The sequence below is a fragment of the Euleptes europaea genome, chromosome 9 (assembly GCF_029931775.1).
Source record: "Euleptes europaea isolate rEulEur1 chromosome 9, rEulEur1.hap1, whole genome shotgun sequence".
Classification (NCBI taxonomy): Eukaryota; Metazoa; Chordata; class Lepidosauria; order Squamata; family Sphaerodactylidae; genus Euleptes; species Euleptes europaea.
The window spans coordinates 2,149,164-2,163,921 of record NC_079320.1 but is presented as its reverse complement, the minus strand read 5'-3'; positions in this window follow the sequence as shown (position 1 = coordinate 2,163,921).

Genomic DNA, 14,758 nt, shown 5'->3' with positions numbered 1-14,758 from the left:
GCCTGTGTATTTGGGGACTGACAGCTCAATGGCCAAATGAAAAGAGCAACACCAGGGGTGGGCATGCACTAGAGCTGCCAACTCTGGGATGAGTAATTCCATGGAGACTTGGGGATGGAGCATGGAGAGGGAGGGGTTTGGGGAGGGGAAGGACCTCAAGCAGGGGATAATGCCTCCAAAGCAGCCATTTCCTTCAGGCTGGGGAACTGATTTCTATGGTCTGGAGTTCAGCTGTAATTCCGGGAAATCTCCAGGCCCAACCTGGAGGCTGGCAATTCTGGCATGCACATGTGGATGCTAGACTTACTCCCACAAGTCTACATCATTAGTAGCTGGAGGGGGAAGGAAGGCTTCTGTGCTTCATAATGCACCAGCCCAAACGTTGCCAACACAAAATGAGCGCATTTGGCCTCAGAACGTGCTCACAGGTTAAACCTGGTCTGATGTCACTTAGTCAGGCTGGCCCATGTTGGAGGTACCAACTTTACCAAAGTTGGAGATACCAACTTTATAGAAGACACAGGCAAAGCCAATTAATGATATTATTTTATTTTTTACTTAAAATACAAGCATGCTTAAAACAATAACACTCTTACAGTATTTTCTTTTATTTAACACTTTGATCACTGACACCTTGGGACTAGGGGGTGGTTAAGTGAGCTCGCCAGCCTAGATTGGGGGGGCTGGCTCAGGGGCCGGATAAGAGCTCTCAATGGGCCGGATCTGGCCCCTGGGCCACATGTTTGACACCCCTGCCCTAAGGGGTAGGCCGTACAATGTCTGTGACTGAATGGCGCTTTCCACCACCACCTGAGCACTGAAATCCTCACAAACGTGAGGTGGAAGAGAGAGACAAGGGTGTGTGTGGGGACTGGTCAATTCTTAGCTTCAGCTAATGGCCAGGAACAGGAGGGGGATTCCTTGTGAACAGCCTTCTCGTAAGCAGCCCTCCAGCAGGGAATTCAAGGCCAGGCAAAGATGTGTCGCTGGGAAGCTACAAGAAAAAGGCCTTCTTCTTGCTCAGGGGCCAGGGTGCTGGGAGCAAGGGCCTTAGGACCGCTCACAAGGACCAGTGGGGTTGCAGCCTGCCCCTGCCCCACTTACACTGCACACTCTAATGAACAGACTTCTTGTGCACAAGGGGGGGGGGAAGCAGATGCCAGATCTTCCGTGATGCAGACCTTCCCCACTTCCTGAGAGCAGAAGGACTTCATTCAGCAGCAGAGACTCTGTAGGCACACTTCCTGAGGCTATGGGACTCCTTCTGACAGCCAGACAAAACCCACCGCGGAAACAGCCCACCAGCCTGAATGGCCCCCCCCTGCATCACCAGAACTACTTCCTCAGCCGCGAAGGACTCACATCCAGCTCTCACCAAGGCAGTCAAACTGGTATCTGGGCTGATCCTCTTCAGACTGCAGAATGAGGCTCCCATGACTTAATGCTACTCCGCACAACAAGATGTCATAAGGAAAACTAGCATGTCAGGGGAAAGGGTTCTCGCCAGGCCTTCTCCCTGACATGCTAGCTTTCTATGGGGAAGAGTTTTCTGCTGTTGAGGAACATCCAGTTATAGGATCCCCATTTCCAGGCTGAAGTGGTAAAGTCCGGACAGTCTAACTGCATTGGAAAAGAGAATGGTGCTAGCCCCTTTGTGGTCCCCGTTGGGAACCACAAAGGGGCTTGCACCATTCTCTTTTCTATTTTAGTCTCACAACAACCCTGCGAGGTAGGTTAGGCTGAGTGTGTGTGATTGGCCCAAGGTCACACAGAAAGCTTCCGTGGCAGAGTAGGGACTCAAACCTGGGCCTGCCAGATCCTAGTGTGACTCTGTAACCACTATACCACACTGGCTCAGTATCACTATGATAATGCTGGCAGCCTACCTCTCAGGAGCGTTGAACAAACAACGTACCCACTGTGAGACACACTAGAGAGTGGTACAGAAATACAAAAGCCATTACCAGACACTTGCACTGGATAAACAGAGCCTCATCCCCACGACATCCCAGCTCTCTCAGGGAGCAAAGAGCTACATAAGGGGGGGGGGCAAATTCCAGCCCCGCAGCCTGAATACTACCCACATGGAATGTATCATGCAAATCAGTGCTTGTGCACACACCGCAGCCGCATTTCCGTGCTGGAAAATCCAGCTTCTGCATTCCAAATTAAACAATGCCTGTTATTAATATTTATTCAGGCTCAGCAGCCCCGAGGAAGACCACTCTCCCTATGGGCAATTTGTGTGAAGCAAGAGCTGGAGAATTTGGAAGTGAAAACCACACACGATAAGAGGAAATTGCAGCAGAATGAAACCAGAAAGCTGGAGTGAGCACACTGTTCATGCACAAGGCGGCAGATCTCTACAGACATGCATCAGCAAGAACGTGAGCTGCAGCTGAATCCTGGATGCTTTGCAACAACATGTGAAGCTGCAACTCCCACCCAGTATAATCCAGTGACTTCAACAAAGGAGACCCAAGGGCCATCACCTTAGCCAGGGATGCTTGGGAAAGAGTCCATCCCCAACGGCCCACCTGTGAATTGGGAGAGCAGCTGCCTACCTGACAGGGACTACTGCAAAAAAAAAAAAAAAAATACCTCACACAATGAGAGAAATAACACTCCTCCACTTTCAACAGACTTTAAAGGCCATAAAGGGAAATCCATAAAGATGCTTGCTTTCCACTTTGGGCACCCACCCCACAAATATACACTTAGCAGTTCTGTTTTCCAAGCAGAGACAGGGAGGCCAGACTTGCACTCTACGAGGGGGGGGGCTCCAATTCCCTCCCCCATGGCAGACTTTAAATCTAGTGCACAAGAACCAGGTGCAAAACATGCTTTCTACAACTTTAAAGCCATATTAGAGGCTACAGGGCTCTGCCTGGTACCACAAACACAAAACTTTGTCTTCAGAGTCACTCTATATTTCAGCAAAATTATACAATGTGTGCTCTCCTTTGACCCCCCCCCCATCTGCAAAAGGCACCTGTAGACATTCTAGCAACTGCTGCATTCCTCAATTTTGCACAGGCTTTACCTTATGTTACGGAGCTGGCCTGCTGGATCAGACCAAGGCGGGCCCATCTGTTCCAACACCCCCATCTCCTGCAGGGGCTGTCCACACCACTTGCAGGAAACCCACAAGCGGGGCCCCAGGCAACAGCTTTACCCCACATCAACTGGGGCTCGCAGTCATATCGCCACCATGTCCACGCAGGAGACAAAGATTTGGTTATCATCTATATGAACTACAGTGGAGAATTAAGAGGCAGGCAGGGAGTCGAAAGAGGAGAGGCAAAGCCACTGTGGCTCGCTGATTGGAGCACGAAGAGCCTCTTTCATGTAACACGCGCCGCTTGTCTCTCTTGCTGGGCTGAATAAATGAGCAAGTTTGTGCAGCCAAACCACAGGATTCAAGGCAACCGCACGAGTTAGCTCTGAGCGCTGGCAAGGAAGCAGCAGATATTCCACCAGAATAAACTACCCCAAGGCAAAGAAGAGGCCATACCAACATCCACACCGACCCAGCGGTCATGCAGGCCCTCCTGGGGCCATCTCACAAGCAGGAACGCGGAGGACTCCTTCAAGCGAGCAAGCAAACTTCTGAGGGGCTGCCTCAGAGAAAAAGCCCTTCGTTTAAATGAAAACCACACCCAGATGGCTGTCTAATTAAGTGATCAGTTGGACAAAGTGTGTCTCCATCTTAATAGGGTCTGGGGACCACTTCTCGCACAACAAGTTCTCCTAGACAGATGTCCTTCTGCCATAAGAAGTTCTGCTAGCTGTTCAGGTGTTCCATCACACAGATGGTCCCTTTGTCCATCAAGGTCAGTATTGTCTACTCAGACCAGCAGCAGCTCTCCATGGTCTCAGGCTGGGGTCTTTCCCATCACCTACTTGCCTAGTCCCTTTAATTGGGGATTGAACCTGGGACCTTCTGCATGCCAAGCAGATGCTCTACCACTGAGCCACAGCCAGACGCGTGATACAGGCTGGAAGTACCACCCAACACACACTTGGAGGCTTCCGTGGCTGGTTTCTCTGTAGTTGCCAGTCCTGGCAGAGAACCACAGCCCAACGTTCTAACCACCACAGTAGATCGGGGGGGGGGGGGGCACATCCTGCCTTTCACCCTTAAGATACTCTGTTGCTTTTCATTTCATTTTATCTTTGGAGGATTTTGAGAACCTTGATAGGCAGCAAATGACTCCTCACCTCCAGAATGACCAAGTGCTGTATGGGAGCTGCCACACCCAAGATCCAGACGGCTTCCCAGGTGGCTAGACTTGGCACTCCTGGTGCTTAGGAGCTGTGAAAGTTTGGACTTGGGGACTGTGAGATCCAGAGAGCATTTTTTAAAAAAAAAATGATGTTCAGAGCCAGCTCCTGAGACGATGCCTTCTGTACCAAAAGTCCTCTCCAAGATCCAGGCTACAGGTCTCCCGAAAAACAAGGCTAAGGATCACCCAGGGCCACTGCTCTGCAAGGCCATTTTTGCAGCAGCGATGCCACTGTGGCACACCTCCTGAGGATGTTCTGTGGGATGCACCACACCATCTTCTGAAAGCTTCCAACCTCACTGCTAACTAGTGGAGCTGGGTGGCCGGCCAAGCCTCTGCCAAGGATGAGCAGAGTTTGAACCCACCCCCAAGCTTCTGCCAAGGATGAGCAGAGTATGAACCCAACCCCAAGCCTCTGCCAAGGATGAGCAGAGTTTGAACCCACCCCCATGCACTGAGTAAAAGCCTCCCAGAGCGCTCACAGCTGCAAAAGACAGATCCCTGCTCAAAGCACATAATACCCCTTTCTGCCTTACAGTTCACCAGCTTGTTATCATGGGGGAAATGTAACATTTATTTGCTTCTTGGACAGATTTGGACCAATGTCCTAAGCAGGAGGATCCCTCTGTATACATCACAATGACAACAGAACAGATCTTCTTCATCAGGGATGCCAACACACTGTGGTTTTGCACAAATGCAGAATTCACACTCTGAAAGCCTCACCACGGCTGGAACAATCTTGGAAAACCAAGGAAGATACCTAGAGGTTGGAAAATGGGGTAGCTGTGCCCCCTAGTTAGCAAAAGCAAGCAAGAGTAAGTGTCCATGATGGTCATGATCTCTAAAAGACAGGGTATCCAGCTCTTCTCAGAAAGCAGAGTTCTTTGCATACATTTTCAGCACAAATTATTTATTACTTATGAGAGCATTTCTATGCAACCTCCTCCCCCAAACAACCTACAAACATTTCCAAAACCACCAATATAAGTAAATAACAGGCAGGTCCTCCTGCTGGCTTTTGGAAAGGATATGAAGACACATCTCAGACTGGGTCCAGGGGTCATCTATAACAGTGGACACCCAGCTCCCAGCAAACACTCCACATGCTTGTTCATGTACCTGTGATGCTTCCACCCAAGGGCTTAAAAGCTACAGAAGTGAAGGTCAGCTGAGCAGACGTTTGCTGGAGGGGGGAAGGCTAACAGCCACTGTTAAGACAAACCATGTCCTAGTTCAAGAGAAGGCCAAGAGAAGCAAATAAGGGCCGCTCACTTAACAGCATGAAGTGAGAGAAAAAAGAACATCTGAGGTGTGAACGGCAAGGAGGACTCAGAGGCAGGTGGGCTATTCCAAGGTGCCTTACACAGAGCTTTTGCACAGTGCCTGTGGAGGCCCCTTTGAGCTGACCCTCTGCTCCTCCTCCCCCTCAGCCACCAGACAAATGCCTAGCACAGCCCTGCAATCAGTCCCAAGTGACAGATCCATCCACTCAGGCACATGTTTGCCAGGCCATCAAAGCACAGGGACAGTGCCTCCGCTGACTGACCAGCCCATCACCTTTAGTATTCTGCCCTGCCTCCAAGGAGCTGGGAGAGGGAGACGTGGCTTTCCCCTTCCTTCATTTAATCCCACCCACCCTGTTAAGCAGGTCAGCCTGGGTGCACAACTGGCCCAAGCTTGCCCAGCAGGCTTTGTAGCAGAGTGGGGATTTGAACTCGGGTCTCCCAGATCCCAGTCCTCCACCATGCTGGCTCTGCCTGCTTGTGGGGGAAAGTGCTCAGCTTGCCAAAGGCAACCAGGTGAGCAGGTTCTGACCATCCGTCTTTAGCCCGGTGCCCTCCTCCTGCCATCCAACACGACGAGAGAAACATTTGCTGCTCTGAATTATCAGAGCCACCACAGGCCTTGTGACATTTCCATACACACTGGAATTCCCACGTCAACAGGAGGGGACACCGGGGGGGAAGCAGGAGCAAACCTCAGTGGCCAAGGCAGCCCCGTGCAGGAAGGAATGGGAGCTGCTCTTTGGAAGGGCCAGGCTGAGGTGCCTTTTGTGAGCGGTCAGCCAGTCAACAAGCCCAGCGATTCTCGAGGCTATTTATAGGCGCTGCGGCTGGAACCCAATCACAGGTGGCCGCCTCTGTCACCTCACCCTCCTCTCCTTTCCCCTGCCTGGAAACCTGGTCAACACCCACCTGGCAGAGAAATGAAATTGACATCGGAGCCCCCTGCAGATGAAGCCCCCTCCCTCAGCCTCCCAAATAATTCCACTGAGGTTACTACTTTACAAATACATTTACCAGTGACTCCCGCTCCACCTGGTCACGGCTACACTACAAACAGGCTGCCCAGAGGCAGCCTGAAAAAAGGGACTTCTAAGAAGTTCCTCCTCCCGTTCATACGGAGTAGATTCTTATTCGCCACAGGTGACTAGGCGGGTGGATGTTTAAAAGCCAGCTTTCATCGCATTTTTTTATGGCTGCAGCAGCAAGGGTGAGGCTAAAACAAGGCCACAGTCAGATTCAGGAAAGACCCAGCACAGAATTTCATGTGCTGAGGTGTTGTGACTTTCAGTGGAAAGAACCTTGCCACCTCTAGCTCTTAAAGCTATACAGAAAAACTTGGAAGTCTGCAGGAAAAGGACTAGCAACAGGTAACCAAGGCCAGCAACATGCCATATTCCACTGCCACCAGCAGTTCCACAAGATGTCACATGTGGCGGGGCCTTCTCAGAGGCAGCACCCAGATGGTTCATGTTTGCCCCCTTCCGCACCAGCCTTGCAGCAGAGGAGACGGATCTCCGGCCAGGAGATCCGTCTGAGCCAGCTGTCCTTCGGATGAATATGCTGTAACCCCGTGAGAACGCTCCTCCTCTGGTCTGTGTTGGTCCAGCTTTGATGGTCTTTTTGTTCTTGCTTTTCATCACTTATTTGCTGGCTGGTTTACAATGCAGGATTTTACATACCGTGATTTTATTGCAAAACCCTTGGGAGCATTATTTAAAATAATAAGCAGCATGAAATATTTAGATAAATAAAAAGTGAAGCCAGAAAGACTCTCAACAGTATTTTCAGTGGCGGGAAAGTCTTCACTGTGCTTTGCCACTCCAAGACTTGTTAAACCAATTTATGTGAAGCAGACACAAATATGTATTTTTATTAGCTTCATTTGATGCATAATTTGGGTGCATGCATCCCTAGCTTTAATGGAAGGCAATGACCAGTAACCAACAACACCAATTAAGACAACATTAACCCAAACTGTTTATGCCGCATACCAAGAATGCACCTGTTCTCGGGTCAGCCCATAAGCTGGGGCAATCAATACCAGCTGCCCTGGCACATAAATGCTCAAAAGGCACTTGTTTATACACATCAACTCCAATGCTAAACCAGTGAGATTCAAGTCCAGTAGCACCTTAGAGACCAACAAGATTTTCAGAATATAAGCTTTCGAGAGTCAGAGCTCCCAATCTTGTTGGCCTCTAAGGTGCTACTAGGCTTGAATCTAACAGTTCTGCTGCAGACCAACATGGCTACTCGCTGAAACACTAAACCAGAAGTTTCAGCTTCAACAGTATTCAGGTTCACCCCACAAAGCAATAGAAAAGGATTGCCGGAAGCAAGAGCACGTCCCTCCTGAATACACCGGCTATTGAGAAGGCTCCAGTCCGTAAACCCCTTGCTTTTGTGGAGGCCTCCAAAACGACAGGAGTCTAGTCCACCACCCACTGGGAATCAATACCTAGCTGGGAAACAATACCTAGCAGGCACAAGGCCTGGACAGTGGGTTGGCTTGGAGCAAAATCTTGCAAGTAAGGCCAGAAAAGCAAGCATGCATGCATTAAAAAACAAAATAAAAGCCACAATTTTAAACTGGGTCACCTGAAGGCAATTTTAAACGCTTCAGGCAAGAAGACAAACAGTTACCGGCAGGCTTAGAGAATATGACTAGATACCTTCTCTGTTCCCAGGGTATCTAGAAAGAACATACAAGGCATTCTGCTAGGCTGGCTGATTTCTCATGGGCAATTTCACAGTAAGGTCTAGAAACTTGATTTAAAATGTGTGCGTCTTTAAAAAATCCATGAGCAATAGTGAAGTACTGTCAACACAGGCATTAGACTTGAATCCTGGTGAGCAAGGCTCAGACAGCTGCTCAGCAGGAGAAGCATCCAAGGCCAGGCGATAGACCAGATGCTCCACACGCTGATGGTCCCAGTCCAGTCCTCGGCATTTCCAGTTAAAGTATCTCAGACTGCAAGTGCTGGAAAAGATCCTTCTCTGCTCTTCACCTGGACAGCTGGTGCCAGTCCAAGGAAGCCATGCTGTCTATTCTAGACCCATGGTCTAACTTGGGAGAAGAACGCAGCTTCATACATTCAGGGCTTTGCAGGCTATAGCAAGCCAAGTTCTCCCATATGGAAAACGGAGCTATTCATTACAATCAGAACCAGCCAATTATCTGCACACCCAGATTTTTAAATTTTCAATATTTAAATAACATCATAAGAACATAAGAAAGGCCATGCTGGATCAGACCAAGGTCTATCAAGTCCAGCAGTCTGTTCACACAGTGACCAACCAGGTACCTCTAGTTGTGACCACCCAGAACGTACTTGGTCAACTAACTGGCTAAGAAAATCAAGAGTTCCTCCATCTTCCAAATTTTACCTCCTTCCTCCAGTTTGCAAAAAAGCATTGCAACCAAACATGGCACCCATTCTCAAGCAGGTTGCACCAACATCCCAAAAAACTGCTTGCCCATCAGCCGAGCTAAGGCACATAGACTCACCAGATGGCCAAGTCAATCACGCTTTCCAGATATTTAGACAATCACACAATCAGATCCCATTTCAATCTCAGATTCAGATATGAATCCCTTCCCTGAGAGAAGTTCAATTAGATTTGGGTACCAACTAGAGTCAGAAACCTCCACAGAAGTAGAACAAAACAAGGGGCAGACTCTCACATAAAGAGAGATCTCATACAGAGCTACATTTCATAACAGTCATGGCTTATCACAAACACTCGGTTCACATGAACACATGAAGGTGCCTTCTACTGAATCAGATGATCGATGAACCAATGCCAGTACTGTTTACTCAGACTTCCAGCAGCTCTCTAGGGTCTTTAACTGGGGATGATACTGGGAACTGAATCTGGGACCTTCCACGTGCCAAGCAGATGCTCCATCACTGAGACACAGGTCCTTGGTTCAAATCCAGTTTTCTATTTACTATCCCAAGCGCAGGAATAATGCATTAACTCAGTTTAGTACTGAAAACTAGCTTTTACTCGAAGAAAAACTGCAAATCCCAAAGTTCAAGCTGACGAACTTGTGAGAGAATGCTGTGGCTCCTGGCCATCCACTTCGAAGCTTCAACTCACATTTTCCAGATGATCTAACGGATGCTTAAAGCTCCAGTCTTACAGAACTGGGGCTATGCTAACACAACAAGGGCTGCAATCCCAGGCACACTTACTTTTGACTAAAATGAAGAGATGGATTTACACCCGAATAAATAATGGACCAGACTGGAAGGGCTAATTCTATTTTCTGAAACAGGTGGACTCTGAGTGGCTTCTGTATTTCAGTGAAAGAACAAAGAATGGATGACGTGGACTGAACAGAGCCTCCCAGAGAACAAGGTGGAACGAGACGCTGCCTGAACAATGAAGCTGAGCTAATGGCCAGCTTTGCATCTTACAGAGGATGCATGCAAGATCAGATCTTAACATCCTGACCTGAAAAATCTGGTTTTCACCCTTCTATACAATCTTGAAACCTCCAGCCTGATGAAGAGTGTTGTGGTGAGCTTGGAAGCTCACACAATGTTATGTGCCCATTTGGTTGGAACCAATCAAAGGTATTACTCGGATGCTGGTCTTGTTTTTCGGCTCTAAACAAGAGATGGGGATAATGGTAGTTCAAAGACAACTGAAATCGAGCCATGGAAGTATTGTGAACAGCAAGATTTATTTTGGCCACTCACACTGCTGGTACTGCAAACTCAAGATAGTTTGACAACTTCCTGAATTGAGCAATGTTTAGACCATCAATACGTGCACACCCTTCCCTACACAACACACACAAAGATGAATAAAGCCTCGTGAGGGGAGGATAGGTTGAGAAGAAAAAGAAGAGGAAAAGGAGGAAGAGGAAGAATAGGAAGAGTTGGTTTTTATATGCCACTTTATCTTTTAAGGAGAATCAAACCAGCTTACAACTGCCTTCCCTTCCTCTCCCCACAACAGACACTTTGTGAGGTAGGTGGGGCCGAGGGAGTTCAGAGAGAACTGTGACTAACCCAAGGTCACCTAACAGGCTTCATGTGTAGGAGTGGGGAATCAAACCTGGTTCTCCAGATAAGAGTCCACCACTCTTAACCACTACACCACACTGGCTGTAACACAATAGCACGCTTTCTCCACCCCAAGCTTGATTTCACAAGTCTCCATAAGCCTCACCATGGTATCCTGATCCACATGGCTTTTCCTCCACACAAGTCCCATGACCCCAGAATTTATCTTCTGGGGGCTGGAAGGGGCAGGGGGAATGTAGGAAGGCTCCAAGTGTGTTCCATGCATGGGTGGTTGGATGCAAGGCAGCATTCACACAATGCACAGTTAAATTGCAGAACTCCCTGCCCCAGGATGTAGTGATGGCTGCCAACTTGGAAGGCTTTAAGAGGGGAGTGGACACGTTCATGAAGGATAGGACTATACATGGCTACTAGTCAAAATGGCTACTAGTCATGATGCATACCTATTCAACATCAGAGGAGCAAGCCTATTATATTGGGTGCAGGATAATGCTCCCACAGTCATCTTCTTTGTGGGCACCTGGTTGGCCATTGTGTGAACAGATTGCTGAACTTGATGGGCTTTGGTCTGATCCAGTGTGGCTTTTCTTATTGTTCTTATGTTCATTCCAAACATGGCTGCATCCACACTGATAAGACCTATGGAGACAGCTAGCAGTGAAGCAGGTCTTCTGCAAGCCCTGCTGACATGAATGCAAATTGGCAAGAACAAAAGAGATATCTTCAAGTGGGCAGGGCCCATTCTTTCCAAAGCTCTGCTCCAAGTGTGGCTCTACTTGGCAGCAAGTAGTATATTCAGGTCTGGATATTACCACTGAAGATCGGAAGTTATTGAGAAGGATGTTGGATACAGCTGTGAGAATAGGTATGCAGCATGACTAGCATCCGTTTTAACTAATAGCCATGAATACCCCTTTTCTCCATGAATATATCTACTCCCCTCTTAAAGCCTTCCAAGTTGGTAGCCATCACCATATCCTGGGGCAGGGAGTTCCACAATTTAATGATGCGTTGTGTGAAAAAATACATCCTTTTATCTGTTTTGAATCTGTCACCCTCCAGCTTCAACAGATGACCTCACGTACTAATATTATGGGAGAGGGAGAAAAACCTCTCCCTGTCCACTCTCTCCACAGTTTGCACCTGCGAACTTGGCTACTTCACTGTTTAACCCCAACTCCAGGTCATTGATGAACAGGTTGAAAAGCACCAGTCCCAATACAGATCCCTGAGGCACCCCACTGCTCACATCCCACCATTGTGAGAACTGACCATTGATTCCTACTCTCTGCTTCCTATTTTTCAGCCAGCTCTCAATCCATAAGAGGACGTGTCCTCCTATCCCATGACTATGAAGTTTGCTTAGCACTCTTTGGTGGGGGAGTTTGTCAAAAGCTTTTTGGAAATCCAAATACACAATGTCCACAGGCTCATTCCTGTCCGCATGCTTATTGACGCTTTAAAAAACTCTAATAGGTTAGTGAGACAGGACCTACCTTTAAAGAAGCCATGTTGGGTTTTGCTCAGCAGGCCTTGCCCTTCTATATGCTTGACAATTCTATCTCTTATAATGCTTTCCACCAATTTACCCGGAATAGACGTTAAGCTAACTGGCCTGTAATTTCCTGGGTCCCCCCGGAACCTTTTTTATAAACGGGTGTAACATTGGCCATTCTCCAGTCCTCTGGTACAGAGGCTGATCAAAGGGACATATTACATATCTTTAATAGAAGTTCAGCAATTTATCATTTGAGTTCTTGAAGAAAGCTAGGATGAATACCGTCTGGTCCCTGTGACTTGTTAGTTTGCAGTTTGTCTAGACGTTCTAGGACTTCCTGCCTTGTTACCACTATTTGCCTCAGTTCCTCATTCTCCCCTCTCCAAAATCTCTGTTCAGGAGAAGGAATCTGCCCTGTATCTTCAATAGTGAAGACAGATGAGAATAATTCATGTAGTTTCTCTGCAATCGCTTTATCCTCCCTTAGTGTTCCTGTATTTCCATTGTCATCCAATAGTCCAACCGCTTCCCTAGCTGGTTTCCTACTCCTAATATACTTAAAGAATTTCTTATTGTTTGTTTTGATGTGTTTAGCGATATGCCCCTCAAAATCTTTCTTTGCATCTCTAATTATCTGCTTGCATTTCCTTTGTGCAAGTTTGTAGTTGCTTCTGTTCGCCTCGTTTGGGCAAACCTTCCAGTCTCTGAAAGAAGACTTTTTCCCCTCTGATTGCTTCCTTCACCTTACCCGTTAGCCATGGTGGTGACCTCTTGGACTTATTACTACCTTTCCTGACCTGTGGTATACAATCTAGCCGAGCCTCTAGTAATGTGGACTTGAGTAACCCCCAAGCCTTTTCCAGAAATTTTACCCTCCTGTTCCTTTCAACTTCCTCTTTACCAGTTTTCTCATTTTAGAGAAGTTCCCTCTTTTAAAGTCAAAGGTAATTGTGTGAGATTTCCCAGTCACTTTCCCACTTACATATAAATTAAATTTGATGCCATTGTGATCACTATTGCCAACTGGCTCAGCTAGTCCCCAGCAACTGGCTCAGCTAGTCCCCGGCAGATAGAGACAGAAACAGCACTCTGTTGGTAAGGCTGAGCAACCCACGTGAACTCCTCACAACCACCCAGTAAAGGAGGTTAATAACCTCCAAATTACAAATTGAGAGCTGGCATTAGTAGCCGGCCTCAGCCACAATAAATTTCATGGAAGGAAGATCAGCCTCGAGATCACCCTTAGGCAAGCTGCAGCATCCCCTATCCCATGCACAAGATGGCTGGAGCAATAATGCGGACCTCTCTTTCTGGGCTGATGCAGGGATTATGAAGAGAACGCAAGCAAATTGCTCTGACAGCCCTACATCAACATGATTCTGACTCTCCTCCCCCCAAACGCTGGAGGGCTGACTGGGAAACACTGGCCTGCTTGACAGCCAACGAATCCTAAGAAATGAGGCCAAAATCGGTTCTTGTAGGTTATCTGGGCTGTGGTCTTGGTATTTTATTTTCTGATGTTTTGCCAGCAGCTGTGGCAGGCATCTTCTGAGGAGTAACACTGAAGGACGGTGGCCAAAATCCTCCACGAAGGCCATCTGTACCCTTCCCTGCTCATAGGCAATTAAGCTCATCTCAATAGGATGCTGTCTTGTAGCAACACAAACCTCTGGTCCTGCCAGTCCAGCCCTGTCAACTCCAAAGGGCAGCCGTTCTCCAAGATGTCAGACAGCCCCATCCCATTTCAAAAAGAATTTTAAAAACCCTGAGCCATTAAGATTTAGCACACGGGCCTCTGTGCCTGCCAAGATCTTGCTCTGGAGGCACAGGTCACTTTCACCCGTGTCCAGAGACCAGCAACCAAGCCAAGGAGGCCGCTGCAGAAACTGGCTGTCCAGCCAAGCCAGGGCCACGCTTGGGAGGTTTCAGCAGGCTGCCTCCCTGACTTCCCCCTGGAAGGCAAATCTGTCCTGCTAAATGCACGGTGATGTCAGCTCAGCCTCCAGAATTCCAGTGCATGCACCACCGACACTGGATTCGAGCCCTCTCATATCCAGTGCTTCAGAGGCCTTTTGGTCTCTGGTTTGGGCAGGCTGCCCAACTCCATTCTACTGCTATTAACTGCTCTTTTTAAAAAATAATAATCTGCAAACAGATTGTTAACAGCTGTCTCCATTTAGCCAACAGGGAGCAGCCAGGGCTGAGCAGGTGACTCGCCAAGCACAGACCTCCCAGAACCTCCATCTATGCCATTTCAATTCAAGGACTCCAATTCAAAGGTTCACTCTCCAAGAAGATACTGTTCAATTTGGCTGGCATTATCAGAACTCATACCCTTGCTCCAGTGAACAGATGCATGCTCAAAATAAGCAGGAGCCACTGACCATTGATAAATCATATAATAAACCATAAACAAGGTGGCATTAAAACCCCAGGTGCCGCCACCATGTAACTGGATTTCAGCAGGTCAACCCCCACAGATGTCAAGAGTGGGGGGGGGGGAGGATGGGGAGGCCCAGCAACGATGGATAAACTTGAGGCTGCCCTCAATTATAGGCCTGGCAAATTAGTTCCGTTTTACAGGCCCTGTAGAACGCCTTAAGATCCCACAGGGCCCTGATGTCACCAGGAAGACTATTCCACCAG